General features: G+C 42.8%; 1 long non-coding RNA gene across 1 annotated transcript in view; it reads left to right on the top strand.

Moving 5' to 3' along the window:
* LOC111868367 overlaps positions 1-14,964 on the top strand; it is a 34,792-nt gene that overhangs the window by 17,720 nt on the left and 2,108 nt on the right. The window lies entirely within an intron of this gene.

Here is a 14,964-nt window from a genome sequence, read left to right as displayed (position 1 = left end):
CATGTGGATGCGAGCACTCTTACACACGTTTCATAGATATATCCTAACACTCACTCACCCTGCTCATTTCGACCCCGAAGATGGAGGCAGTATGTACCTCCGAAATGTCGGTAAAACTAACCACATCAATATGATGAAAATACCCAAGAACAAAACTAGCGCCAGGTGATGTTCGTATGGCATCGTCTAGTAAAAAATACCTCAGAATTAAAGTGGCTCAAACGTCAGTGCTTCCGACTGGTACTCAGAAGGTTAGCGATTCGAATCTCGGCGGGGCGTCGACTATTCTGACTGAGGTTTCTCATGGGTTTCCTCTGTCTCTCTAGGCAGATCTCGGGATAGACTTCAAAATTAGGCTGTTGTTGCTTCCTTACAGATCCTTTCCAATTCATTAGAATATTCACTGATCGTCCTAACATTCAAGAGTGCGCATTCTGAGATACCGACAGCGTTGCCAACTCGACGGTAAATTAAAATGAAAAAGTAAAATACACCGAATTCACAGTTGGCCCCTGAGCTAACAGAAATAGACAGAGGCATTAGAAAGTTAACTGTGTTCTATTTTAAACCGAAATGGCAAGCAGGATCAACATACCGGGGATCTCGTAGAAAGTTACTAGATTCTATTTTAAATATAAAAATGACAACCAAAATAGCCACATCGGAGGATCTCTCTCCATGCCTAGGTTGCTTAGTCAAGGTATCAAATATTGTTAAGGCGCGTCCACATTACTCGTGCTCGTGCGACTCGCTATGCTTGCGAGTAATGTGGACGATATGACAAGTCACGAGACAAACAAATTTTAAATTTTTAATTTAAAAACTATAGCCAATAAATTAAAGTACGACTACAGCCTATACACACTACGAGTAAATATACGGATCCTCACGCGCCGAAGCCTGGCGAGCAACTGAAGTAGTGTGGAAGAAGTTTTACGAGTCTCCCGACGAGCACGAGCACGAGCACGAGTAATGTGGACGCGCCTTTAGACGTTTCGCCACTAGCTCACCCTTTCATTCGTGTTACGAAATGGCAACCACATTGCCAGATACATGGAGGTGTCGGATTTCTGTAACATATTAATGAATTGTCTATAAAGTTTATAAAGCTCTAGAGGCTCGAGTTGTAACTTTTAACGATCCGTGCTAGATTATTAATTAATATACATATTATTAATAGTTTAATTTAATTTAATTTTATGCTCCTTTCCCGAATATACGTATAACAAGAACAGAATTTTAGCATCGAATGAGAGACAAGAGGAATGCATATAGGATTTTGTTGGGAAAACGAGAAGGAAAGAAACCACTAGGCAGACATAGACGTAGTTGAATGGATAATATTAAAATGGATCTTAGGGAGACAAAATGGGGCGGAATGGACTGAACTGATCTGTCTCAGGATAGGGATCAGTGGAGGGCTCTTGTGATCACGGAAATGAAACTTCGGGTTCCATAAAATGTGGGGAAATTCTTGAGTAACTGCACAACTGGCGGCTTCTCAAGAAGAGCTCATCTCTATGGAGTTAGTTAGAATTATATCGTAAGAGGAGCTTAAGTACTGTAAAGTAAGTCTGAGCATTTAGCTCCAGGAACGTAACCCTGCATCTCCCACGTTATAATGAACTCGACTTACACTTTCGGGAACGAGGTAAGGCTGTGCAGACATGGCGGCAGAAGGCGAGTTAAATGAGCTGAGTTAAGATCTGGAAATCCATACATACAAGTGGCACGTTAGATTCAATTCATGGCTTACTGAGTACTATTTTATCTGTAAATGTTAACATTTCTACTGTGAAAACGCGAACTGTGTGACATTGTGAGAACGCTGAAAATGCCTCTGTATGAACCGAAACTCATATCCGAATTGTGACGCCACACTCCAACAGTACTTAGCTATCACGTGACTTGTGTTCTCTGTGTGGTCTGCTTTGTCCTTGCCGCGGTTATATAACGGGAGCCCACTTGCAGCTAAAGAGTTTTTAGTTGAGTTCCGAGGTTCCGGGGTGATTGAACAAGAAATGACAAGAAAATATCATAGTGATTGACATTCTAGTTTCTGTGTTGAGATCTGTTGCTAGGAGACGACTAGTGGAAACTGAGAATCCTAGCGCGTGTGCAACAGTGAACTGTAAATTGTGTAAATCAGCGATAACGCTGTATTAATTGTAATTAAGAGAAATTGTAACCGAAGTGCCAGTAATTCCAATCATCCGAACTATAATCCCCCCTACACGTGACAGTATGTTATCGAAATCTGACATCTTCAGGACCTCGTCGAATTAGGACAGGCGAGCACTGGTTGTGAGAGATTTTGGAAGGGACTCAACTCAGCAGAGGGCGTCGGGAGAGTGGTTGCGGCGTTTTGGGCTCTCTGACTAAGCTGTACGAATTCCGAAATTCGGCGGTCTAAGGTATGAAATGTCTTCGTCCGTTCGAACACTAGGATCATGGGGTCGAATCCCTCTTGAGGTATCTGTATTTCTGTTTGTGTTGCCCTGTTTTCTTATAATGGGCTGATCCCCCATCCAAGTAGTTCTACTGTCTGTAGGAAGGAGAAGAAGTCATATGTTCGACGAGATCTGTGATATGGCGATTTTGTTTCCCATCGTATGTTGAAAATGGAACCTGTTAACTTTTAATGACCGCCACTGTGGTCTAGTGATCAGAGTTCCTGGCTACAGATCCAGAGGTCCCGGGTTCAATTTCCGGCACTACCGGATTTTCTGAGAAGTAGTGGGTCTGGAACGGGGTCCACCGAGCCTCGTTATGATAACTGAGGAGCTATTTCAAGTAAATAGCGGCTTCCGTCTAGAAAACCGAGATTAACAGCCTTGGGGATCCGTTTCGCTGACCACGTGACACCCCCTATCCACTAAAAGTTGGCACTAACTTCGCCGACAAGCGGCGGTCGCTCGGTCGGTATAGTTCGCTTGCGGACTACAGGACACGGAGTTAACTTTTTAATGATCGTCCCACTGACGGCATGAATGGCTGCGTGTGCGTCTATTCCGTGTTTGTATTGTCCTATGTGTAGGTAACGGCCTAGCGACGTGCTGATCCCCTGTCCAAGGAGTCCTACCGACTGTGTAAAAAAATTACGAAACTTAAGAAGAGGCCAGGGCCCAACAAAAGGCTGTAGAGCCATTGATGAACGAATGAAAGAAGGAACTATCAGCTTCTCAAGAAGGATTCGGCGGGTGTCCTTCCTTAATTACGATATGCTTACAAACTAAACGAAATGTGTATCCCAACCAGATGCCATGATTTGGTGTCTGAAGCATCACTTCCTTCTTCACACAGTCTACGCCGCTACAAATCTACGTCACGAAGCGTTACGCCATTTCCATCATTCTATTCACTTAACTTCAGCTGAATGTAGTTGTTTACGACCACTCGCAAAGACGTTAAGCAGAAAGAGCTTCCATTCTGTCGAGTTTCTAACGGAGGCCAGTAAGTAGCTCAGCAAGGAGCCTTAGACTATATACGTGTATATTCATGTACCTCCATCAGGTGATAAGACTGTTCACTGGGGGGACAACACAACCATCTCGTGTGGGCAAGACTGCAACAAGTGACAATTCTGTACGGCAATGTTGGTGCGTAGTAAAATCTATACCATCTATACTGTGGCCGCGGAAAGCGGCACCTATGCATCTACTCCCTCCACATCTCCCTCCAGCTGTTTAGCTTCCCCTTTCGGCATACTTCCCCTATATTCCCCTCCAGTCGTCTAGTCATTCTGTTCGTAGTTCTGTTATCGCGTGTCTGCGAGAGAAACATCATTGAGACTGAATCATCGTCACGGAATATTGACGTAGATCGTTATGTTATCATCAAAACGCTCATTCATTCAACCATCAATGGCTCTACAGCCCTTTGTTGAGCCTTAGTCTCTTCTTCAGTTACGTATTTTTTTTACACAGACAGTAGGACTCCTTGGACGAGGGATCTGCACGTCGCAAGGCCGCTACCTACACACAGGACAAGACAAACACGGAATAAACGCACATACTGACACCCATGCCTTCAGTGGGATTCGAACCCACGATTCCAGCGTTCGAGCAGGCAGACCGCGCCCCCACTGTGATCGGCATATCCTCAGTTAGTTAAGAAATTTCATGTCTGTCATAGAAGCCGAAGGCTCATAGCTCCTAACTGGTCCTTGCTCTGAGACAAACGAAACCACCCCAGAACTTCCGACCATATTTCTTTAAAATCCATTTAATAGTATCCTCTTAATTACGCCTAGATGTTTCGAGTAGTCGGTCCTTTCAGGCTTTCCGGCCAAAACTCTGAATGCATCGATTATCCCTCGTATGCATGCTGTACGTCCTGTCCACCTCATCCTCCTTAATTTGATTGTCATACTGTTCGGTTAGTACTTCACGCTGTAGTCGATGCATCCTGGTACGTCCCAAACAGACTACTACACGCCGATCTAGGCATACCCAAAGTACGGAAAGAAACTACAAACATCAGCGGCAGTTATGAAGAAAGGATAACAGCACATCCAAATGAACTGGCAACCACATTATTAAACGACACAGACGAGCCCAGAAGACTCAAAAGGCATAAGCCAACCGACCTAACAACGCGCTTCACATAAATGTAATGCATACTATAATAAGGTTACACTCGAAATAGATTCCTAGAGAATGCTCACTGGAGCATTACTCTCCCTGACATGTTCTCTTATTAATATTTAAGCCTTAGATTAAGTATTTCACAAGATGTGCTTATAGTCCTTAATATGGGCCGATTATACAAATAAACGGAGATACAAAAAATGTTCGGTGAGAAGCAGAAATACGTATTATGCTCCTCAATTTGGAACTTCGTCCTTCCGTTACGTCCGCCTTCTTGGGTGCACATAATCTTTTGGTATCCTGTTATCATATAACATTAATCTTTGGCCTTCAGTTGATCCTGTTAGCTATTCGAATATAATATAGGCCCTAGGGTCTGGTATTGTAGCAATCGAAACTCGTCCGAACTTCGATATTGAGTGGATATCGATTCCTGCTTCGTCTTCGGGAGATCCCGTCTTCAAACCTTGATCTGAAGACCGGCCATCCTGACTGAGAATGTCCGTGATTTTTGTCAGTCACTCGAAGCGAATGCCGCGATAGTACAGTACCATAAACTAGGCAACGGCTTCTTCCCACGCATGTTTTAGTTCAGTATTAAATAATCATCTACCATTCAGTGCTGTTTAACGAATGCTGCTGAAAGCATCGGTAAATATACCATAAAAAATGTAACCTAAGATTCAGCCAATTCTAATTTGACGAAAGCAGGTGAAATAAATGCACAATGGGGAAGGAATTCCCATTTGTTTATGTGTGTATGTAATACAAGCATACGCTCATTGCTAGGCAGCGGCTCGGTAAACACATTCCTGAAGCATATGCTGTCAACAGTAGAAGACTGTTTTCCATAGGGTCCGTGCCAAGGAGTTATCTTGAAGACAATCCACGCTGCAAGCAGTTGAGTTGAGATTTGAGGGTTTTGCAGCGGGCAACAGAATAGTGAATAATGAACCGGAAAGAGTATAGAAGGAAGCGGTCGTGGCATAATTTGAAGTATTATTCCGGCACTTATTTAGAGGGCCCGAGGAAACCCATGATAAACCTTAGTCCCTGCCGTGTATCGAAACTGCTACCTCCCTAATACAAGTGAGAAACGTCACCGCTTACTCCAGCTTGCCCAGTCATAAAGTTGCAATTTGCCATCGGTGGGTTGCAGTAACAACAGTTGGTCGAATTTGTTTGATTTATATCGGCCTAAATAACAGTTCCAGGCTCTTTATACATGGAGCTCTATTTATTTTCTGAAATAGAACGCTCGTCATATGAAAACTTGTTATATAAAAAAAATTTGCAGACCTTGTTAAGGTCCAAATTTGTAACATTTGTAGATAATGGAGAATGTTGAGGAAATGCGCGAAATACTTCACAGAGTTTTGTGTGTGGTGTAATTTAGCCCCGCTACAGTACTTTTATGTCCGCAATAAATACACGTCAAGGCCAACGATGTATACAGAACTGAAAAAAAAAAACAACAAAAAACATTGGAGTACGCCTTTCCACTCCTGTGCATTGTACTACACATTTGAAATAGTAAAAAGTTTTATCAGCTGTATCGTAAAATGATTTTTATCTGAAGATAGGTATTTTTTTTTCCTTGGCACTACAGCCCCAGTGCTCCTAGGCCTACCTCCATGAACTCATGGTAGAGCTCCTTGGACGAGTGATCAGCTCGTCGCAAGGCCTCTACCTGTAGACAAACACAGAAAAGCGCACACAAACATCCATGCCCTGAGTGAAATTCTAACCCACGATCCCGGCTTCCGAGCGAGCGAAGACAGTGCATGCCTTAGACCGCTCGGCTACCGTGACCGGCTAAGATAGGTATTAGCCATTATAAACTAATTTTGAATCAACGAATTTTTGCTTAAAATGGATAAATTACTTTAGCCTTACGGAATGGTGGGGCACTATGCTACAAGTCGGAGAGTCGCGGGTTCAGGTCCCGATGAAGTCACTGGATTTCTTTCAATTGACCTAATCCTTCCAACCGCACTATGGCCCTGGGGTCGACTCAGCCTCTAACAGAAATGAGTACCAGGAATATTCTTGGGGGTAAAGAGCGGCCGGCGCGTAGGGCTGACAACCTTGCCGCCATCTATGAGCTGATTGTCTAGAAAATGTGGGAACCTCAACGTCTCACAACCCTGTGGGCCTTCACGGCCTGTTACAGGGATACCTTTACTTACTTTACTTTACGGAATGGTGAAGCTGAAAGTAGCTTCAGTCTGTTTCCTTCAAGCATGTAGGGGGGAAACAGGGATTTGGTAAAGAAATTGTTTTGTCTGTTAGAATGAACATAACGTCGACACCAAGAGGAGCCTTGATTCAAATTTTCGCAACACTTATAATGATAATGTTTTGTGTTCTCGTGTCAATTTCATTTACTAAGGAGAGAACAGAATTAAAATTTCGTAACCTTAATAAAGTCATCTTTTCGTGGCAATTTCATTTTTAAGTTCAGGTTTGTACATCTCTCAACGTTAAGAGGAGAACTGATTTAAATTTTTATAACTTTTATAAAGGTGATGCTTTATTTGTACCAATTTCATATGTTTTTCGACATTAAGAGCAGGGACAGCTCAGTCGGTATATCGACGGGCTACGGGCTGGACTGCCAAGGAATCAGTGTAGTACCTTACCCGCCAAGGACAAGAGATTTTTCTCTGCCCCACAGCATCCAGACCGGCTCTGGGGCTCACCTAGCTTCCTATTCAGTGGGTACCGGGGCCCTTTCCCTGGGGGTAAAGCGGCGGGGCGTGAAACGGGCCATAACGCCTACAACTAGTTCCGACATTGCGAATACGTGGATCTGTACCTCCGCTTCGGCACACATTTTCTTTGTGTGATAATTAAGCACAACGACTACTTTTTTTTCCCTTTGGCGCTACAGCCCCAGTGGGCCTAGGCCTACCTCCATGAAACTCTCCGTTTCACTTCGGTTTACTAGATCTTACACATACGGTAGGACCCCTTGGGCGGTTGATCAGCTCGTCGCAAGGCCTCTACCTGTAGACAAACACAGAAAAACGCACACAAACATCCATGCCCTGAGTGGGATTCGAACCCACGATCTCGGCTTCCGAGCGAGCGAAGACAGTGCATGCCTTAGACCGCTCGGCTACCGTGACCGGCACAGTGACTACTTACCCATATGTATTCTACACTAAGACAAGAAATTATTTAAATTTGTATGAAGTTAATGTTTTATATTCTCATACCAACTTCGTGCTTAATTTAGGTATGTAGGTTTTCCTTAATTGGCTGGAGTAGATTTACTACAGCAATTCTGTCTGTTGTATTACATCATGATAGTGACTGCTCCGTCCTGTTGTCTTATACGATACCTACAGCACACCAGGTCTTGCTAATGTAAAACGCGTGACAATAATAATAATTCAGTTCAGTTATTTATTATTTATGTGCCGAGTTAACAGCCACAAGGCCAATTACAGACAGAGCACAGTGTAGATACAGGTAAATACATTATGGACAAACACAACATAAAATCGAAGACAGATTATAGGCAAGCACTGGAGAAAAACACATTCATGCAGAGAAGTAAACAAACAGAGTAATAATAATAATAATAATAATTTAACTAAGACAAATCCAAGTTCTTACGGAGAACTGAGAAATGTAAAGTACAAATATCTAGAAAGAATAATAATTCAATTCACTTGTTTGTAGTATAGTGCAACTTAACATCTCGCCGCCAGTTACAAAGTTAGCACGAGTACACAGAAGGATACGAAAATAACTAACAAAATACAAAATAAGGCAGTCTATATAATAACACTAAATTAATAATAATTCCATGAAAAATTGAAGTCATTAATAGATAAGAAAAGTAAGATACGTACATTTCCAGTGGTTATGCCATAATTTGGCGAGAAAGGAGTATCCGCGTACATAATAATAATAACAATAATAATTCAATTAAATTCATGTTTATTTACGAGCAAACTTAACAGCACAGAGGCCAATTACAACGTTAGCACCAGTACATAGAAATACACTAAAATAATTAAAGAACAAAATACAAAATATGACAGTCTATATAATAGCAATAAACTAATAACAATTCCAAGAAAAGTTGAAGTTAGCTTTAACAGGCGAGAAAAATAAAATAAGTACATTTCCAATAGTTACGCTATTTGTGGCGAGAAAGGACAATACACATACACACACACACACATAGAAGTTCATAATAGTAATAATAACTCAATAATTATAAAAATAACTTTATCAACATAAATCAAACCTATCATTGAGAAGTGAGAAAATTAAAATATATACAATTAGTATTTTTGATTGGAATAGACATGGCAGCAATAAAATATAAAACAGTTCAGGTTTTAATGGATCAGTGTATAAACATACGAGTATTAATTTATTCCAACTGTTTTGTTTATTTACACGCTAAATATGATTGAGAGAATAATAATACTAATTGTATACATTCTCGGGCGAGTGACTATCTCTCTTCGGCCCCCGGATCCCACCAGGCAATGACTGAAATAAGTCTATAAAATCTTTCTTCCACGCCCATTTCCGTTTATAGTTAATTAATCCTATAATTGGAGGCTGTGTAGTCAGCTGGTGACAGGGTCGTATAATAAACCGCAAAGAGACCCATAAACAATTGACTGTAATAGGCCGGGATTTCTGACACCTGCAGCAGATATGACGAAGTTTTATACGTGTAGTGTAATCGCAAACAGTGACAGTAGCATGAGTTGCGCGCGCATGCTAACTGTACTTAACGGACAGCAGCTTTGGTTGCGTGTTCTGTGAGGTCAGTATATGTTGGAAAATACGTACACTCTTCCGTAGCTCAACAACAGCAGCAGCAGCAGCAGCAACAACAACAATCACACCTTGTCTTTAACTGGACGCATTTTTCTCACATTGTCCATGACTGTTTGAACCTGAACTTCCCAGGTCAGTGGACAGGAAGAGGATAACCAATTGCGTGGCCCCCACGTTCTCCTGATTTTAGCCTTGAACTCTTCTCTTATGGGCTATGTGAAAGACCAGGTTTACAGTCGAAAACATTGGACGAACTCAAAGCACGGATCGCTGTAGCAACTGCAAATGTTACAAAGGCCGTGTTACAGGTGGACTGTAGCTGCGAAATGCAGAGTTATAGATGGTACCCATTGTGAAGTGTTTCGCGCCTGACAGTTTTTCCATTTGTGTTTGTAGGCGACTGTTTCAGTTGATGAATAGAATACTGCAAGCAACAACGTCATCGTATTTCTTTCCCATGCTACAAGTGCCTGAAATGCTGGAATTTATTTTTTGGTCTATTTCAGAAATTTCTCACGTCAGACTTCTTGCATTCCTTCAAAAGAAAATGAAACTCAATTTAGACGATGAAACCGCGTGAGGCACTCTGAATAGTTACTGATACTCTTTAAATTACTGGAGGCTATCACTGGCTATTGAATTGCAAGCCTTATTTATCAAAACAAAAATATACTAATTTACAGACTGCCTGTGTCATCAATTCCAATATACAGCGTTATCTTTTTCACTTGTTTTCCATAGTGCTAAACTGGTTCTCTGGCATTAAGGGAAACGCCTGGATTGAAGGTGCTGAGGCGATTATTTAGACCTAAGGGTAGACAGAAGGCCGTGCCATAGCTCAAGTGGTTAGTCACTGTCTTCCCACCGCGGCGGCCCGGGTTCGATCCCGGGTCTTGTCAAGTGGGATTTGTTGTGGACAAAGTGGTGCTGGGGCGGGTTTTCTCCGAGTACTTCGGTTTCCCCTGCCAATCTTCATTCCACCAAATTCTCCATCATCATAATCACCCGGGGCAGGCTACAATAGGCCAATCAGTGGCCGCCGTGCCGAGTGGACCCAGTTGGACTCCACCCCCCACTAATCGAAATAAAAAAAAAGAAAAGAAAAAAGGTAGGAGGTAACCGGAGACTGGAGACGAATTCATAATGCGGAGTTTTGTGATACACATTCTTCATGAATCATTGTTAGGGTAAGCAAATCAAGGTGAATGAAATGGCCGGAGCATATAGAATGCAGGCCATAGATGGAGACAGAAGAGAGTAAAATTATGATGTGAAATTTCAAGGTAAACTTCAGAATGAGTTGTGTCTTCTATATACAGGCTGTCCTTTTATACCTGGCCTCGTGTTGCACATTAGGAGAAGTATGGCAAGACGTAGTGGGAGGGGCAATCATTGCAGCTGCAATATGGAGGGAGGGAGAGTTACGCACCGTAAATAAGGCCTTGACTACTCCATATTCGGTTTACAATCCTTGTCTCAGGTGAGGGATTCGGCCAAATCCACTACGCAACAGGTCACAAGTATCGACAGTACACAGGTTCGAGTTCTGCGGAAGACTGAATTAAATGGCAGTCACAGAGATTGTTAAACCGTGACTAAGACATCTTTGACGGTTCGTCATCACTACCCACTGTTATAGATTGTTATGTGATCGTTAGATATATGCCAGATTTTGTGTAATATAACAATGGCAACCAAAATAACCAAACAAGGGATATCGTTGAACACACGGGAATTTTCTTACGTCAAGTTGTCTGCTCGAACCTCAGAGATGTTATACAGAAACAGTAGTATCTCCATATTCGAGTGTTCTCTTTATCGATTCAATTTAACCGAGTTCCATCGGAAATTCCCAGTCTGATTTCAGTTCTGGATGTTCAGGCTCGTCTAGGAAAGTCTGTGTTGGCTTTAGTTCACGCAGCAATATTATGCAGGTAGTGATATATCAGAACAGCAGTTCTTCTCAAGGAACTGTGGTAACTCTTAGGCGCGAGTGGTTAATAGCTGGCCCACGGGCCCTATCTTGGCGGACGCCATATTCAGAGCGACCCGCAACATATCTTTACGTGCCGCCTGAAAGCCGGAATATTGAAGTCGAACCAAACGTTCATTGCCAGCCAACGGCTGTGTAAACATTGTTCCCGCAGTGAGGTCAGGGAAAATTTTGTTTGTATTGTGTGGAAATAAGGAATTCAGAATGTGTGTCCTAATTCTGTCTCATGCGTCACGTAAAGGTTACACACGTCAAATATCCTCATCCTTCTGCAAAGAAACTTTCATACATCCAGTCAGCTCGACTGTGTACAGTTACAATTTTTGTGAGTGGATCATCACGTGGTCATGAAAGGTGCTCTCTAACTTCAGTCTTCCTGGTTGTTTTGATCACGTTTTCCATTTGCATGAACTTGTAACGGATCTCTTTATTTCATGTGTGTGTGTGTGTGTGTGTGTGTATGTGTGTATACTGTGTGATTGCTGATAGTTTACTGCAGTAAAGATGTCAGTTGACATTGGAAATAGTTTCGACATGCTAGTTTGAATATTGCAATTGGGAGTACGTACCAGGTCCCCTTATTCATATTGCCCAGAGGTTCAACTACAAAACTTCTTTATTAAGTATCGAAAGTGTTGTGTAGAATTCCAGCATCGCTGTAGCTACCTGGTTGTGGTTTAAAGCAGTGCGTATGGCTTTTGATCAAAATAATTCAGAAATATCATCAGTCAGTAAAGTACAGTATGAGCCAAAAATGCAGTACTGAAACTCGCGCATGTCGAACGTGCATGTGCCTTTGTCAACGGGACATAGCTCCAGCCGCACGTGTTCCCAGTAGTGGAAAGGAAGTGTGTTATGCAGTTGTTGGAAATGGGGAAAAGGTATTCATAGTTCAGTATTATTTCCGCTCATACGGAAGTGGTCGCCAGACAACTCGCTTCCTTGGTTTGAGCGGCCAGATGTTACCGTCCAGAAACCGCTACACAGTACACGTGTAACGATATGGTGTGCCGTCTCAGCTCACGGTATATTAGGCCCCTGTTTCATTGAGGATGAGGAAGGCAATGCTCTTACCGTCACCCAAGAGTGCTACAGGGACATGGTGATTGGACCATTTCTTCAGGATTTGAGAAGGTTCTGTCGTGCAAGGGGTCTTCACATGAATAGACAGTGGTATCAACAGGAATTCTTTACATTTCAGTACTCTATTTTTTGCGCGAACTGTACATTCTCTTTATTCCTGATTAAATTTGCCAAAGGTCATTCAGAGCCTCTGGTCTGATTTTGAGGTTATCGCGACTCGAAAAATTAACCTTCACTGTGGTGGATCGTTTTTTGGATTGACGTGTGCTATGAGGATTATCGAATAACACTCGAAATAATTACAGACATTGTTATGTTTAGCAGAGTTCCCGCTCCGCATTCTGTCAGTCAGATCATAACATCTGGCATTGAGGATAAAAGTAAAGTTGTCCTTTCGCTTAACTAATGAAGCACTAAACCATGAAGGCGTATGGGGGAATGGATGTATAGACCCACACTTTCTTGACCTCGGCACTAGTTGGAGGTGAGTGGTCAGCTTCACGCCTTGGCCGCTTTACCCCCAGGAAAGAGCTTCCTTTACCCATTGAATAAGAGGTTGGGTGGACCCCAGACCATGTCTGGACATCGTGGAGAAGAGAAAACATTTTTCACCCTACGGGACTCGAACTCCGACACCTCCGTCGTCCAGCCCGTAACCAGTCGCTATACCTACTATGCTACCCCGGCTCTACAAAATACAGGGTTTCCTTTCGCTGGTTATCACAGACGCTATCAGCACCGAGACGGAAGGGCTTCTGTTGAATTAGAAAGGATTTAGTAGGAGTCTGCAGTACCTCAATCGAGGGAATGAGTAAAACCACGAAAATGCTCAGTCAGGATAGCTGATATCCTGGCCGAAATTCGAACGAGGCTCTTTGGTCAAAATACAAATTCCAATCCCTTCCAATTTAGCAAGTTCCATAAATGATTCCAAGTGTTGGCAGTTACATGTATTTGCCCGATTTCTAGGCTTACTACCTGCAACCAGCGCTTGCGCACTCAGTAGACACCAAGACAATGGGCATTGTCTGTCTGTAGTGCTGATAGGTACTGTCCATTGTCTCGGATAAGCCTGTGTTACACGACTTATCGGGTGTTGGCACTGCGAAGAAAACAGGATCGCTCGAGTATGCTTTTGTCGGAACAACAGAGCAAGTGATCAGGCAACCAAACCGAGACGTCCGTTCCACTACTACTACTACTACTACTACTACTACTACTACTACTACTACTACTACTACTACTACTACTACTACTACTACTACTAACTACTACTACTACCACCACCACCATCACCACCACTACTACTACTACCACCACCATCACCACCACTACTACTGCTGCTACTACCACCACCACCACCATCACCACCACTACTACTGCTACTACAACTACCACTACTACTACTACTACAGAAAATAACTGCATGAATAACAAACATTACGAGAATTAGAACAACCATTCCTGGACCGCAAAGGTAAAGGTATCCCTGCAAGAGGCCGTGGAGGCCCATGGGATTGTGATGTCGAAGCTCCCACATTTTCTAGACAGTCGGCTCATAGATGGTGATCAGGTTGTTAGCCCTACGCTCCGGCCGCCCTTTACGGCGTTCTTGGTTGAGGCACTTTGCTACAAGGTGGAGAGTCATGAATTCGATTCCCGATTAGTTCATTGGATTTTTCAATTGACCTAATCCTTCCAGCCGCACTATGGCCCTGGGGTCGTCTCAACCTCTAACAGAAATGAATACCAGGAATCTTACTGGGGGTAAAGGGCGACCGGCCGGCGCATAGGGCTGACTTCACCGCCATCTGTGAGCCGATTGTGTAGAAAATGTGGGAGTCTCAACTTGCCACAAACCTGAGGGCCTTCACGACCCGTTACTCCTGTACCCCTTGACGTACTGACTGTCATACTAACCTAGTATTAAAGGTGTTCGGGTTTCTTCTCGAACATCGCTGCGAATTTTAAAATACAAAATCTGTAGTCACATTGAAAGCATTCGCCAAAGACGAGTAGAGGTAACATCAAAACTTCGCGTATATGAAATATAATTCTAGGTCGGACATGGATAATAATAATAATAATAATAATAATAATAATAATAATAATAAAATGTAAAGTTATCCTTGTAACAGGCCTTCGAGGCTCCAACATTTTCTAGACAATTAGCCCACAGATGGCGGTGAATTTGTCAGCCTTACGCGCAAGCCGCCCTTTACGCCCCAGGAAAATTCCTGGTACTTATTTCTATTAGAGGCTGAGTCGACCCCAGGGCCATAATGCGGATGGAAGTATTAGGTCAATTAAAAATGCAATAACTTCATCGGGAATCGAACGCGTGATCTTCCGGCTTGTCGCAAAGTGCCTTAACCAACTACGCTACCGCGTGCCCCGACAAGGATACGATCTAACGTAAAATAATATATTGTAACGTGTTGGGTGTATATCACGCGACAAGTAACTTCACGCCGTTTTGGATGTAGC

This window comes from Cryptotermes secundus, unplaced genomic scaffold (genome assembly GCF_002891405.2).
Source record: "Cryptotermes secundus unplaced genomic scaffold, Csec_1.0 scaffold2427, whole genome shotgun sequence".
In the NCBI taxonomy this organism is placed as follows: domain Eukaryota; kingdom Metazoa; phylum Arthropoda; class Insecta; order Blattodea; family Kalotermitidae; genus Cryptotermes; species Cryptotermes secundus.
This window is presented reverse-complemented; position numbering and strand designations above follow the sequence as displayed.